General features: G+C 51.5%; 1 non-coding gene across 1 annotated transcript; it reads right to left on the bottom strand.

Moving 5' to 3' along the window:
* Positions 1 to 1,578: 1,578 nt before the first annotated feature.
* Positions 1,579 to 1,687, bottom strand: LOC125174193 (U6 spliceosomal RNA). The gene has a single exon (XR_007155320.1). It is a non-coding gene; the product is annotated as a U6 spliceosomal RNA (small nuclear RNA).
* Between the last annotated feature and the right edge of the window lie 10,218 nt (positions 1,688 to 11,905).

Below are 11,905 nucleotides of genomic sequence, written 5' to 3'. Positions count from 1 at the left end.
AAACACTGGCCTGGGTCAGGAAACAGATGGCCAATGCAAGGTAAGGAGAGTCTAACAGAGACAGCAGAGAGGCCCGGGCAAGGAGTAGGGAAACCACAAGGATTAGTGCTGTAGCCTGAGGCTGGTCAGAGGGGCCTTGACCACCCAGACGCCGGGGAGGAGGGAAGGGAGTCAACGAGACTGTGCGGAGAGCATTGCTAGCCTGGGGGACCCGGAGAAAGAAATACCCTCATCTCAATGTCCTCCTTCCCATCTCCTCCTGGGGCTTCCCATGGCCAAACCCAACAGGAAGGCAGGGGGCCAGGGAGCCGGTGGGTCCCAACCAGACAGGGCTGTGTTCCCGGGCAGAGAGCAGGGTGGGCGAAGGGCGGCCCCAGGCTGCAGACGGAAGACATCCAGCATAGATTCAAACGCCTGCCCTTACGGGGCACGAGCTTACCTCCAGGCTCTGGGCGCGAACCTCGGGTCACGGAGCCCAGTGGGGGATGTGGAAAGCTTCATCTAATCAGGCAGTTTCCCAGTGGACAGGGCTTGCCGCTGAGCTCCTCTTGGAAAGGTCAAGGGTAATGTATTCCTCCTCTTGAGACTCAAGGCACAGTCAAAGCCCATTCACATGGACCCCGCAGCATTTCAGGCTTGGAATAATTCAGACGGGAGTTCAACTGAAATTTATCTTTCCTGTATTTACACAGAAAGACCTTAAAAAGCTAGTCGATAGTGTAAACATGGATAATTATCATATACCAGGAGAGGCTTAACGCACCAAAAGAGGGAAAAGAAGAATTTTTCAGCACAGCAGCAGAACCCATTTCTGGACACGGGGAAAAATTAAAAATCGTTCTTTTGAATAATCTAATTGCACCCACGGGATCCCATACTATCCTGAAGGTGATTCAGGTACAAGGCAGAGATCACATGGTTTCGTTTGGTCAGCGCCTCGAGAGGTTGACCCTCAGCCATGGTGAACAGCAAGTGGGGTCACTCTGGGGTCAAAGTCAGCCTCTTTGCACGCAGAGGCAGCAGGGGGTAGCGGTGGGGACACAACGTCCTTGGAGTTAACAGTTCTGGCATGGAATCTGCATGTCTCTTGGGTTCTTGGACCTTGCTGAGCCCGTATTTCCCCATCTGTGAAATGGGTGAGACAATACCCATCTCGTGCGCTTTCTCTAAGGATGGCCAAGTTCTGTGATGATGGTCTTATGACCTAGTAGGGCCTGAGCTCCTAATTCCCTCTGCCGCACTGGTCCCTGAAGGGGCCGCTGGAGGCTCCCTGAGGACCATCCAGGCTCCGCGTCCTGCACATCCGCCTGGGCCCTGCCCCAGGCTGAAGGCCGGCCAGAGAAGGCCGGTTGGGCATTCAGAGGTTGCCGCCCCCTATTATTTGGTTCAGACTGACCCAGGTCCTCCCAGACCTCGAATCCAGTCTCTTGTTTCTGTCACGGCAAAGTCTCACCCTCTCAATCACACGGGTGGTGTCCCTAATGGAGAGACTGTGGTGAGCTTTGGAACCAGACGGACGCGGTTTTCAATCCCAGCTCTGCCCTCACTTACAGAGGAGCAAGTCTCCTAACTTCTCTGCAGGCTGTTGGGACCATCTGTGGGTTTGCACATCATCCCTGTGCAGGGGCCGTGCTAATCTTCTCTGTATCGTTCCAATTTTAGCATACGTGGATGCCGAAGCGAGCACGAGATTCTGGCTGGTTTGGGGGGAAATGTGACGGTGGCGAGGCGGGGATGGTGGCTGTGGCGTGGCCGCGGTGGCCTGGAAGGAACCCCTGTCCGTTTTGCCCAAGCCTTGCTTTCAGGCGGGGACGCACTGAGCCCTCTAGAAACAGAACATTCCGAGGTCCCACTCCACAGTCTCCATTTCCAAGGATGTGAGTGTGGTCCCAGGGCACGCGTCCTGGCCAGAGGAGCACAGGGCACGCTCACGTCGTGACCTCCCCGCCGAAGAGATGAGTAATAAGGCTCAAGGCTTGCCCGAGGCACCATGGGAAAAGGCGTCCATCATCTTAATGGCCCTTCTCAGATGTCTGGCTTATCTGTGGCCTCTTCCTCATGAAACCCCCTCCCGCAAGCAGTCTATGTGAGCTATTCCTGGCATGCGCTGTGGTACAAAAGCGCGGTTCATCTTTTCAGGGAGACGTGGGGAGGTTGAAAGTCAAAGCCATTGGAACGAACCTTGGCTTTGGAGACTAGTCAAGCGCTTATTAGGCAAGTCCTCGCTCTCCCTGAGAAGAAGAGGAGCAGACAGAGTCTGGGGGGATTTGGCAACAAGGATGGAAAGGGAGCAAGATCTATGCAGCACGCACTGTCTCCTTGGGGAGGGCCGTGGCTATGGGTGATCGCCTGGTCCTGGAGGGACTCACAGGCTCTAGCGTCAGCCAGGATGAGCCAGGTGGGGGAGGGGGCCATGCTGGTCACTGTGCCGGGTGAGGTCTGCAGGGAGAGCCGGGGTGCAGCTTGGCTTGGCTTTGGAAGAGAAGTTTCCCTTCCCCTCAGGCCTCTGGCCACCGCCTTCGGGCACATAATGGTGGCGGAGCAGCTAGGGCTGCTGGGAAGAGAGGCTTGGACTGGGGCTGGAGGGATCTCTACTCTTGCTTTACTCAGAGCCCGAGCTTCTTTGGGCCTCAGTGTCTCCGGGAGGACAACAGAGGTTCTACAAGCTTGTCTCTTTTCTCTCGAAATGGCGGGCTGGAAGCAGAGGTTGATGACAATGTCTCTTGAGAACAATGTCTTATGGCAGAAGAGGTGATCCAGTATCTCAGCAGGACCAGCCGGACCGCCACCCCGGCGTCTTTTTGGTGAAGGAAGGCAGGGTGGTGCAAGAGGACACGGGTGCTCGAGGCACCGGGGGCATCTCCCACCAACTGAAGAAGGGAAGGCCTTCAGAGTGTGTAACCTTCAGATGTACAGGATGCCCAGCAGGGCCTCTGCGCTGTGGGCATGAATCCAGGGGGTGGCCAGGATGCCCTCTGGACCAGGGGGGTGTGGATGAAGAAAGTCCTTGGTGGGTTGGTTTTTGTTCTTTGTTTTTGATTTTTTTTTCTTTGCTTTTTAGGAAAGAGAGAAGGGAGAACAAGAGAGAGAGTCCTGGGGGACTAAATGGAGATCTCATTCATTTCCCAGGAGCAGGTGCAGGGGCATGTGGAAAAAAAGAGAGCTTGGGCAGGGCCTCCCACCTTTTCAAAAAGAGAGGCCCCGTGCTTTTCTTTCTGCAACATATCACAGTTCTGCTTATGATTTCCAACGGACAAAAGATTCCTTAGCTGAGCGGGGTGAAAAACCAGTGCTTGAAATCACTGGTCAGCTATGGGGTGCCTGGGTGGCGCAGTCGGTTAAGCGTCCGACTTCAGCCAGGTCACGATCTCGCGGTCCGTGAGTTCGAGCCCCGGGTCAGGCTCTGGGCTGATGGCTCGGAGCCCGGAGCCTGTTTCCGATTCTGTGTCTCCCTCTCTCTCTGCCCCTCGCCCGTTCATGCTCTGTCTCTCTCTGTCCCAAAAATAAATAAACGTTGAAAAAAAATTTTTTTAAAAAAGAAATCACTGGTCAGCTAGACTGGGGAATTCTTTGCTAACCCCTTCCTTCTCCAAGCCGGGATCTCTGTTCTGGCTTTCTCTCGCTATGTTTCGAAGCACTCCAAAACTTAGTGGCTCACAATAGCAATTTATGGCTTCCTTTCATGAGTTGACTGGGCTCAGGTAGGCGATTTTTGATTGAGGTCTCTCTTGTGGATGCAGTTAGGTGGTGGCCAGAGCTGGAGGCCAGAGGCTCAGTTGGGCAGATGGTCCAACGTGGCACGTCTGTGCCCCAGCTGGGTGGCTGAGAGGATGGGGGCCAGCTGGGCAGCTGTCTTTCCACATGGTCTTGCTCTGTAGACTTCTTCCCCAGTACGGTGGTCTTGGGATAGTCCGATTTCTTGCATGGAGCCTGGCTCCTTCCAGATGCATGACCCAAGAGACCCTGGCAGAATTGCAAGGCTTTTTGTGACTTGGCCTCAGAAATACAAGTATCACTTCTGCCATATTCGACTCGTCAAAAGCTAGTCACAAGGCCAGCCCACCTTGATAGGGAAGGACTCTGCAAGTCCGTAAACACCAGGAGGCGGAACCATTTGGAGGCCATCTTTGGAGGCTGGCTACCACAGTCCCAAAAGGAAGGAGGACTACACAGGCCTGACCCTTCCATGCCCTGCCTCTGCAGCCACTGTCAGAAGCTGGAGTTGGGGGCCTCAGTCTAGAGTCCTGTCTAAGCTCCAGAATCGGGGCTGGCAAAGTGGGCAAAAGGAAGCCTACCCCCTTCTACTTGTCTCACGTTCTTTTTACAAGGGACAAAGGCCTCTCTTCCTTAATGATGGACATGAGAAAAGTCACATCCCCTTTAGGAGAACAAACCCAAATCCCTAATTCCAGCATTCTGCTGTGGAAGTGAAGTCATGTTCCCGGACACATCTGTAATACGATCAGACGGTGACGTCCACTTGCCTGTCCGGGCTGAGTCACCCCCAGCCGGCCTCTTGTTTCTGACAACTGTCCCTTTGGCAAACCTAAAAGCAGGAGCCAGCTCCAAGAGGAGCAGGAGAGAGAGGCAGGGTTTGGTCCGGACTTCCCTTCAGGATATACACTAGCGGGAGACTTCTGGTTTCCTGGAATTATTGCTAAAACGCAGACTCTCGTAACAGTACGTTTCAGACACTGTAATTTTTCACCCGTGCTGTGCGGGCCCAGCTGGAAACCTAATCCCCTGTTTTGCTTTAGCTGTCACACTTGCCAGCGATTTAACGTGCTCTCCCAGAGAGCCAGGATCAGCCCTCATGTGGCAAGAGCAGGGTTCCAGTGCGTTAGGAGTATCAGTGGCCTCTCTGTCACCATCATCTGAGTGTAGTGCTCCCCGCAGATGTACGACGGTGCCTGAGAGTCCGTCCTCAGGGGGCAAAGATGCTGCATGGGTAAACTGAGAACACCCGAGAAAGGCCGCCTCCCAGTGTGAATATGGCGGCTTTGGTGGGGGGTGTGGTTGGAGCCAAGGGGCAAATGTGCAGGGTTATTTCCCCTCTTGCTACACGGTGGGAAGAGCGCAGGTGAGCTCCTGGTTGCCGCGAGCGGCATGGGCCTTTCCAGGATTTCCACCTGGTCTCTGATTTCCTGGGGACCCCCTCCTTCCCCTCCCACCAGGCCAGAGAAAACGTCCTGGCAGTGCAAGGTCGATGCTTGGGCACAAATGAGCGGAGGAGGGGGAGAGGGTGGGGGGCAGGGAGAGGGTCCTCCAGCGCCATGAAAACAGCTGCCACTTTATCCTGGGAGGAGACCCCCGGGAGCCCTTGAACTGGATGTCATTTCTGTCATGCATAGGGAGAGGCACAAGTGAGCGTGTGCGGGGAAAGAGAAGTGCCCAGAAAACAGTTAGCCTCTGTTAGTACTTGATAGGGAGCCAAAGCGCTTTTGTTCCCAAGCCCAGTGAGCTACCTGTGAAAAAAGAAATTGCTTTTCAAGAACATTCATCACAGCAAGTGGCTCGTTTCCTTGTCCTCAAACAACCCCATTCTAGGCCTTTTCTCCCACTAGAAACTCCTCGGAAGTGGTAAAATAAATAAAGAAACAAAGGGGAGGTGTGGGGCTGGGGGGGGGGCAGATGCAGGAAAGATGGAAATAGGGGTGTTGTGGGCACAGAAAGGGCACACACTGGGGTCCCGTTGGGCCTTGTGCTGTGGGGCCCACCCGGAGTTCCCTTCTGAGCAGAGAGTCTTGGGCTCCACAGGTGTGATTCCGAAATTCAGGAGTGGTCATGTGGAGTGTCACCAAGCTCTGTCCCTCTAGGAGCCTCTGTCCAGTCACCTGTTCTGAGGGGCCCCCCTGACCACCCACATGGAAGGGAGCCCCAATTCCTCCTTGCTCTACACCCCTTACTCTGTGTATTTCCGTTATAATACGGAGTCCCATATGGGACTCTTTTCTTGGTGCTTCATTGTCTACCCCCTACTGGGGGGGCGGCCATGCTGTCTCGTTCACTGCCGTATTCTGGGGCACAGAGTACATACTCAACAAATCTTTGTGGGACCAAGAAAACTAAGTGAGCAAATCCATAATGTGATGGTTAGGGCAAAGGGTTCCATTTGATCCGGGATATCATTTTTCTGAGTTTTTTTCAGCAACAAACTCTGTTATTTAGGGGCCAGGCTGACCAGACCCCGGGGTCTGTTGTATGATCTCTGTGTGATAGGGGCTAGCTAGCAGATTTGAGGGGGAGCTTACTAGGGAAGGAGGATGTTGACCTTGGGTTTCTCTGTGTGACCTTGAGTAAGTCTCCTCCATAGCCTCCCTGCCCCTCAGAGTCTTACTAAATGAGATTAACCACTCACTTCGTGGTATATCTGTAGAGATTAGTTGATGTAGGGAGTGTTATGGGCAACATGTTTGTGTCTCCCCAACCCCCTCAAATTCGTACGTTGAATCCCTAACCCTCTATGTGATGGTACTTGGAGGTGGGGCCTGTGGGACATAATTAGCTTTAAATGAAGTCATGAGGGTGGGGCCACCATGATGGAATTAGTGCCTTTATAAGAAAAGATACCAGTGGGGTGTCTGGGTGGCTCAGTCAGTTGAGCATCTGACTTAGGTTCAGGTCATGATCTCATGGTTCGTGGGTTCGAGTTCCGTGTCGGGCTCCATGCTGACAGCTTGGAGCCTAGATCCTGCTTGGGATTCTGTGTCTCCTTCTCTCTCCACCCCTCCCCACCTTGTGCTCTCTCTCTCTCTCAAAAATAAATAAACATAAAAAAAAAAAAAAGAAAAGAGAAGATGCCATGTGAGGACACAGAGAGAAAGTGGCCATTTGCCAGCTAAGAAGTGGGTCTCACCCTGAACTGAATCCCCTAGCACCCTGATCTTGGACTTCCCTGTCTCCAGAACTGTGAGAAACAAATGTGTCTTATTTAAGCCAGCCAGCCCGTGGTATTTCATTTCGGCAGCCTGAGCTAAGACAGGGAACATGCCTGCTGCAGGAATTCGGTATATCATGGTCATTTTCGTTATTATTTTGACAAGTGGAGACACTCTCAACTCAACAAAATATCAATGAGATATTCAGGGATTTCAGAGCATCTAGCTCACAACAGCTGTAGAAAATCCCCAAGTTCTGAGATGTTGGCCAGAGCTCCCCCTTGTTTTAGTTCTACCAGAGAGAGCCATACAGACATGTTTGGGCCCCAGCTTCTCTCAAGCTGGTGTTTAGTAGAGGATCCCCCCACACCTCCGCCACCAACGATGGTTATTTCTTCAGGTGGCCATGGAGAATAAGGCTAGCGGTTGGACTCATCAATCTGCCATAAGAATGGTTCCAGAAGGGTCTTGGGCATTTAAGTACCATATTTTGGATTCATTCACTCAACATTAATTTGTTGAGTGTCTACTCTGTGCTGCGGGTACACACGTGAACGAGACAGCACGGTCCCTGCCCTGGTGGAGCTGACACTCTAGTTGGGGAGAAGACAATGACCAGATGAATTAATGGTTCCATGTTGGGATAAGCACTGTAAAGGAAATGCAGGACGATGTGATGGAGAGTGATGGGGAGGGAGAGCAATTCCGCAGATGGATGCTCAGGGAAGCCGAGGCCTGAAGGAGGAGAAAGAGCAGCCGGGGAGGGGGGTGGGGCAGGAAGCATGGCAAGTGGGGGCTGGTGTGTGTGAGGAGCAGAGAGGAGGCCAGAACCGGAGGAGGTGGGCTAGGAGGACACAGAGGTGGTCCAATGGGCCCTCAAGCTGCTGGGGCCCCAGGCAGGGTGAGGGCAGAGGTCCCGAAGTCCAGGGAGCCCCTGGTGGCCTGAGCCCGGCCTCTGTAAGCTGACTCCCGATGCCAGCACACCAGTTCGCCCTCACCCCATAGATGATCTGTTCTCTTCGCCGAAGCCGAGCAGACCTAGACCACCTGGCTCCTGCCCGAGCAGCTCCTTGGGGCACCACCCAGCACCCGCGGCTGCTCGGGCTCCCCCACGCCAGAACTCGGAGACTCATAGAACTGTACTGTTTGGGTTTGAGAAATAGATACTGACAAAACTTTGTCTTTCTTATTAGACAGAAAGGGCTCCTTTTCAGGCCCTACTAAGAATAGCCTAATTTATGCATGCTCTCCGGGCTGGGAAGTGGGGTGGAGGACGATGGGGGGCCTGGCGCCCTGCCCAAGCCAGGCCGGGAAAGTGCAGGCTGGGCCAGGAGCCCTGATGCTCCAGGCATTCAGAGAGGCCCTCTGGGCCCGCCCCCGGCCCCGCCGCCGCGCCCATTGGCTCCTCCGTGGCCTTCCCGCATTCCCATTGGCTCCCCTGGTCCCTTCCAGGGCCCCTGCGAGAGGCGCCCTCTGTTGCCTGGGAAATGGGGAAGCGGGAAGGCGCCATCTTTAAGGATTGGGCCGCCGGGAGGGTGGAATGTTGGTGCTGACCCAGCACAGAGCCCGACACCATGGGTTCAGGAGGTGTCAGGGACCCGGTCAGAGTGACAGTTTCCATGTATAGGCATCCCCCATATATACCGGGTTTCCTGTTGTTATTTTCATTCATTCCTTACAACAGTCCTGCCGTAGGTATTATTGTATCCCGGGTTCATGGATGAGGAAACTGATGGCAGAAAGTTTATGGGACTTGCCCAGGGTCACACAGCTAGTCATGCAGAGGTGGGATTTGGTCGATGCCTAGTACGAGTCCAACTACGGCACCAAGCGGCAACCTAATGGGGCTGGGTGGGCGTATCCTAGCGATTAGGAGGATGGGCTCCCTGGGTCCTTGAGGGTGTGCTGAGATACACTAAGTCCTAGCTTGGTCAGCTCCCAGCAGGCTTCCCCCTGCAGATGGCACCCTGCCATCCTTTGAAGACGGGTGGTGTTGAGGATACACCCACAGTGCAGAGGCCCTAGAAACAAAAGTTAACCAGAAAGACCTTTGGACTTTGCTATGAGACCAGTCACTTGGTGACTCAGAAACCAAAAGAGTCACCTCTAACATGGGCACCAAATCTTCTTGCATAGCATTGTGCTTTTACAAATCCCTTCTGCTCCATGGTCTCATTTGACTGCAGAATGAAAACAACTCTGTAAGGTTGCCACCATCTTAATCGTGCATCAGAGTAAACTGAGGACCAGGGATGACCAATGAGGACAATGTGTAGACTGTTAATTGTGTTTGGGGTACTTGATATCTAACATAATTCTTACAACAGCCCTAGGAGGTAGGCATTGGTTGTTTTATTTTACAAAAGAGGAAACCAGAACTTATGAGAGGTTAAGTAACTTCCCCGAAAGTAACACAGAAATTTAAGAGGAAGCCTCTACCTGATCCAAACTCACTCTTGGGGCACCTGGGTGGCTCAGTCGGTTAAGTGTCCGACTTCGGCTCAGGTCATGATCTCGCGGTTTGTGGGTTCGAGCCCCGCGTCAGGCTCTGTGCTGACAGCTCGGAGCCTGGAGCCTGCTTTGGATTCTGTGTCTCCCTCTCTCTCTGCCCCTCTCCTGCTCTCTCTCGCTCGCTCTCTCTCAAAAATAAATAAACATTAAATTTTTTTTAAAAAAACCTCTCTTTTCCAGTTACTCTACTGTTCCTTCAGATCGTGAGCCAACTTGAAAAACAGATGGAGGCAGTAGTTGCTGAGCAAGAAAGATTTGAAAGGTGACATGAGCCATGATACTCTTCAAATTCAAATCTCCCTGTATGGAAGGAAGGCATTAATTCCTTAGCATGACTGAGAAAGAAAAACATTTGGATATTCCACTGGAGCTATTCAATAGGTTAAACTATCTACGTGAGTGTATTATTGTCGTGATCACCTTTTCACATTTCCCCACCTTCTTCATGAGGATAGTTTTGTGATAGGTAGCAAGGAAAATGAAGCATCCAGAGAGGTTCTCCTTTTGGGTAACGTGCAGTAGATAGCACTGAACCTATTAGGAAGGACAAAGCCTCCCTAGGTGAGTTGGAATTACTAGGCTTTTTTCTTCTATGAGTCCATTTGCTGAGTCAGTGGCCCTACTGAGCACTGGGCAAAAAGGGCTACTAGGGGAAGAAGAAACCGGCCGGGATTTTGACAGCCATGTAGACTAGCCTGAGTGACTAGAGAATAGTAAAGCTCTGAAGTTTCCCTGTGGGATACTGATTGCTGGGGTACTATAGGAGGTCGGTGGTCTGGGCTATCAAGGCACAGTTTTTTAGTTCGTGAAAAGGAAAATACAGCTAGAGAAAAAAGCTTTCAAGAAACACATGGTAAGTATCCTCCTCAAGACATTTGCTACATATTTTGTTTGCATGTGAAGGGACGTAAGAGTTAAGCTTAACACGTCAGAAGAGCAGAACTTTCAAGGCCAAGGAGTCAAAGACCTGTCAGTCTCATAGTATGAGAAGCTCAGGAGGACCGTGCATGAGAAGGAAGCTTCTAGAAGGAGAAAGCTGCTAAAAAGAGGAAGCTGCAAGAAACACCTGCCATGTCTCACTCTTGAGATACCTGAATTTCTTTTTTTTTTTTAATGTTTACTTATTTTTAAGAAAGACAGAGTGCGAGCAGGGGAGGGGCAGAGAGAGAGGGAGACACAGAATCCGAAGCAGGCTCCAGGCTCCAAGCTGTCAGCACAGAGCCCAATGCGGGGCTCAAACTCATGAACCGTGAGATCATGACCTGAGCTGAAGTCGGATACTCAACTGACTGAGCCACCCAGGTGCCTCTCAACCTTGAGATATTTGAGACCAGAGGTGGACTAACCCTGGAGTCCAGTTCCAGCCCAACTCAATTTCTGATTGGATTGAGGTGATTTGCCCCTGGTATCTGTCAAAGAGAAGACAGGACAATCCTTTCTGGAGAGGAACAAAAATGATTTTTAAGATCTGGAATTCCTTTATATATACTATCTGGAATCAATTTAAAAAATTACAAGACATGTGAATAAGTAAGAAATCATGACCAATAAGCATGAGAAAAAACTCTAACAGAAGCACACTTATAAGGGTGTTTTAGTCCGCTCAGGCTGCCATAACAAAATACTGCAGACTGGGTGGATTAAACAACAGACATTTATTTCTCATGCTTCTGGAGGCTGGGAAATCCAAGATCAAGGCACTGGCGATTCAGTTCCTAGTCGAAAGTCTCTTTAGCTTGCATATGGCCACCTTCTTGCTGTGTCCTCACATGGTGGAGAGAGGGAGCTCTGGTATTTCTTCTTCTTTATAACCTTATTAATCCCATCACGAGGGCTACATCCTCAGGACTTCATCTGAACCTAATCGCCTCCCAAAGACCCCACTTCCAAATACCATGACAACGAGGGTTAAGGCTCCAGCATGTAATTGGTGTGGGGGGCACAAACATTAGGTCTATAGCACAGTAAAGAGTCTGACTCCTTTTTTAACTTTTGAATGCTGACAGCTTTTTAAAAAAAAAGTTTATATATTTATTTTGAGAGAGAGAGAGAGCATGAGCAGGGGAGAGGCAGAGAGAGAGAGAGAATCCCAAGCAGGCTCTGCACTCCCAGTACAGAGCCTGACATGGGGCTCCTCTCATGAATAGTGAGATCATGATCTGAGCTAAAATCAAGAGATGGAATGCTTAACCACTGAGCCACCCAGGTGTCCCTGAATGCTGACAGCTTTTAAGCCCCACCACTCCCTCTTTCCTTACTTTAGACTTGGGCCAGCTCATAAGAAAGCCTAAGTGCCCCATCCATTCGTCTCAGCATGAAGTTCAAACCATGCAAGCCTTGGTCCATGCATGGGAACACTTATCCCTAGTCCCACTCTCCAATGATTTCCCAGCCAGTCTCCTTTTTCTGCTCTCTTAAGCCATTTTCAGACCTGCTTGGGAAGTTTCCAGGCTGTCTCTAGAAATCCTCATATGTGTATAATAAGTCTCATATCTTCTTGGTATGTGCTTTATGTC

Source organism: Prionailurus viverrinus, chromosome C1 (assembly GCF_022837055.1).
Source record: "Prionailurus viverrinus isolate Anna chromosome C1, UM_Priviv_1.0, whole genome shotgun sequence".
NCBI classification, from domain to species: domain Eukaryota; kingdom Metazoa; phylum Chordata; class Mammalia; order Carnivora; family Felidae; genus Prionailurus; species Prionailurus viverrinus.
Note: the sequence above shows the minus strand (reverse complement) of the source record. Positions and strands in the feature narration are given on the sequence as shown.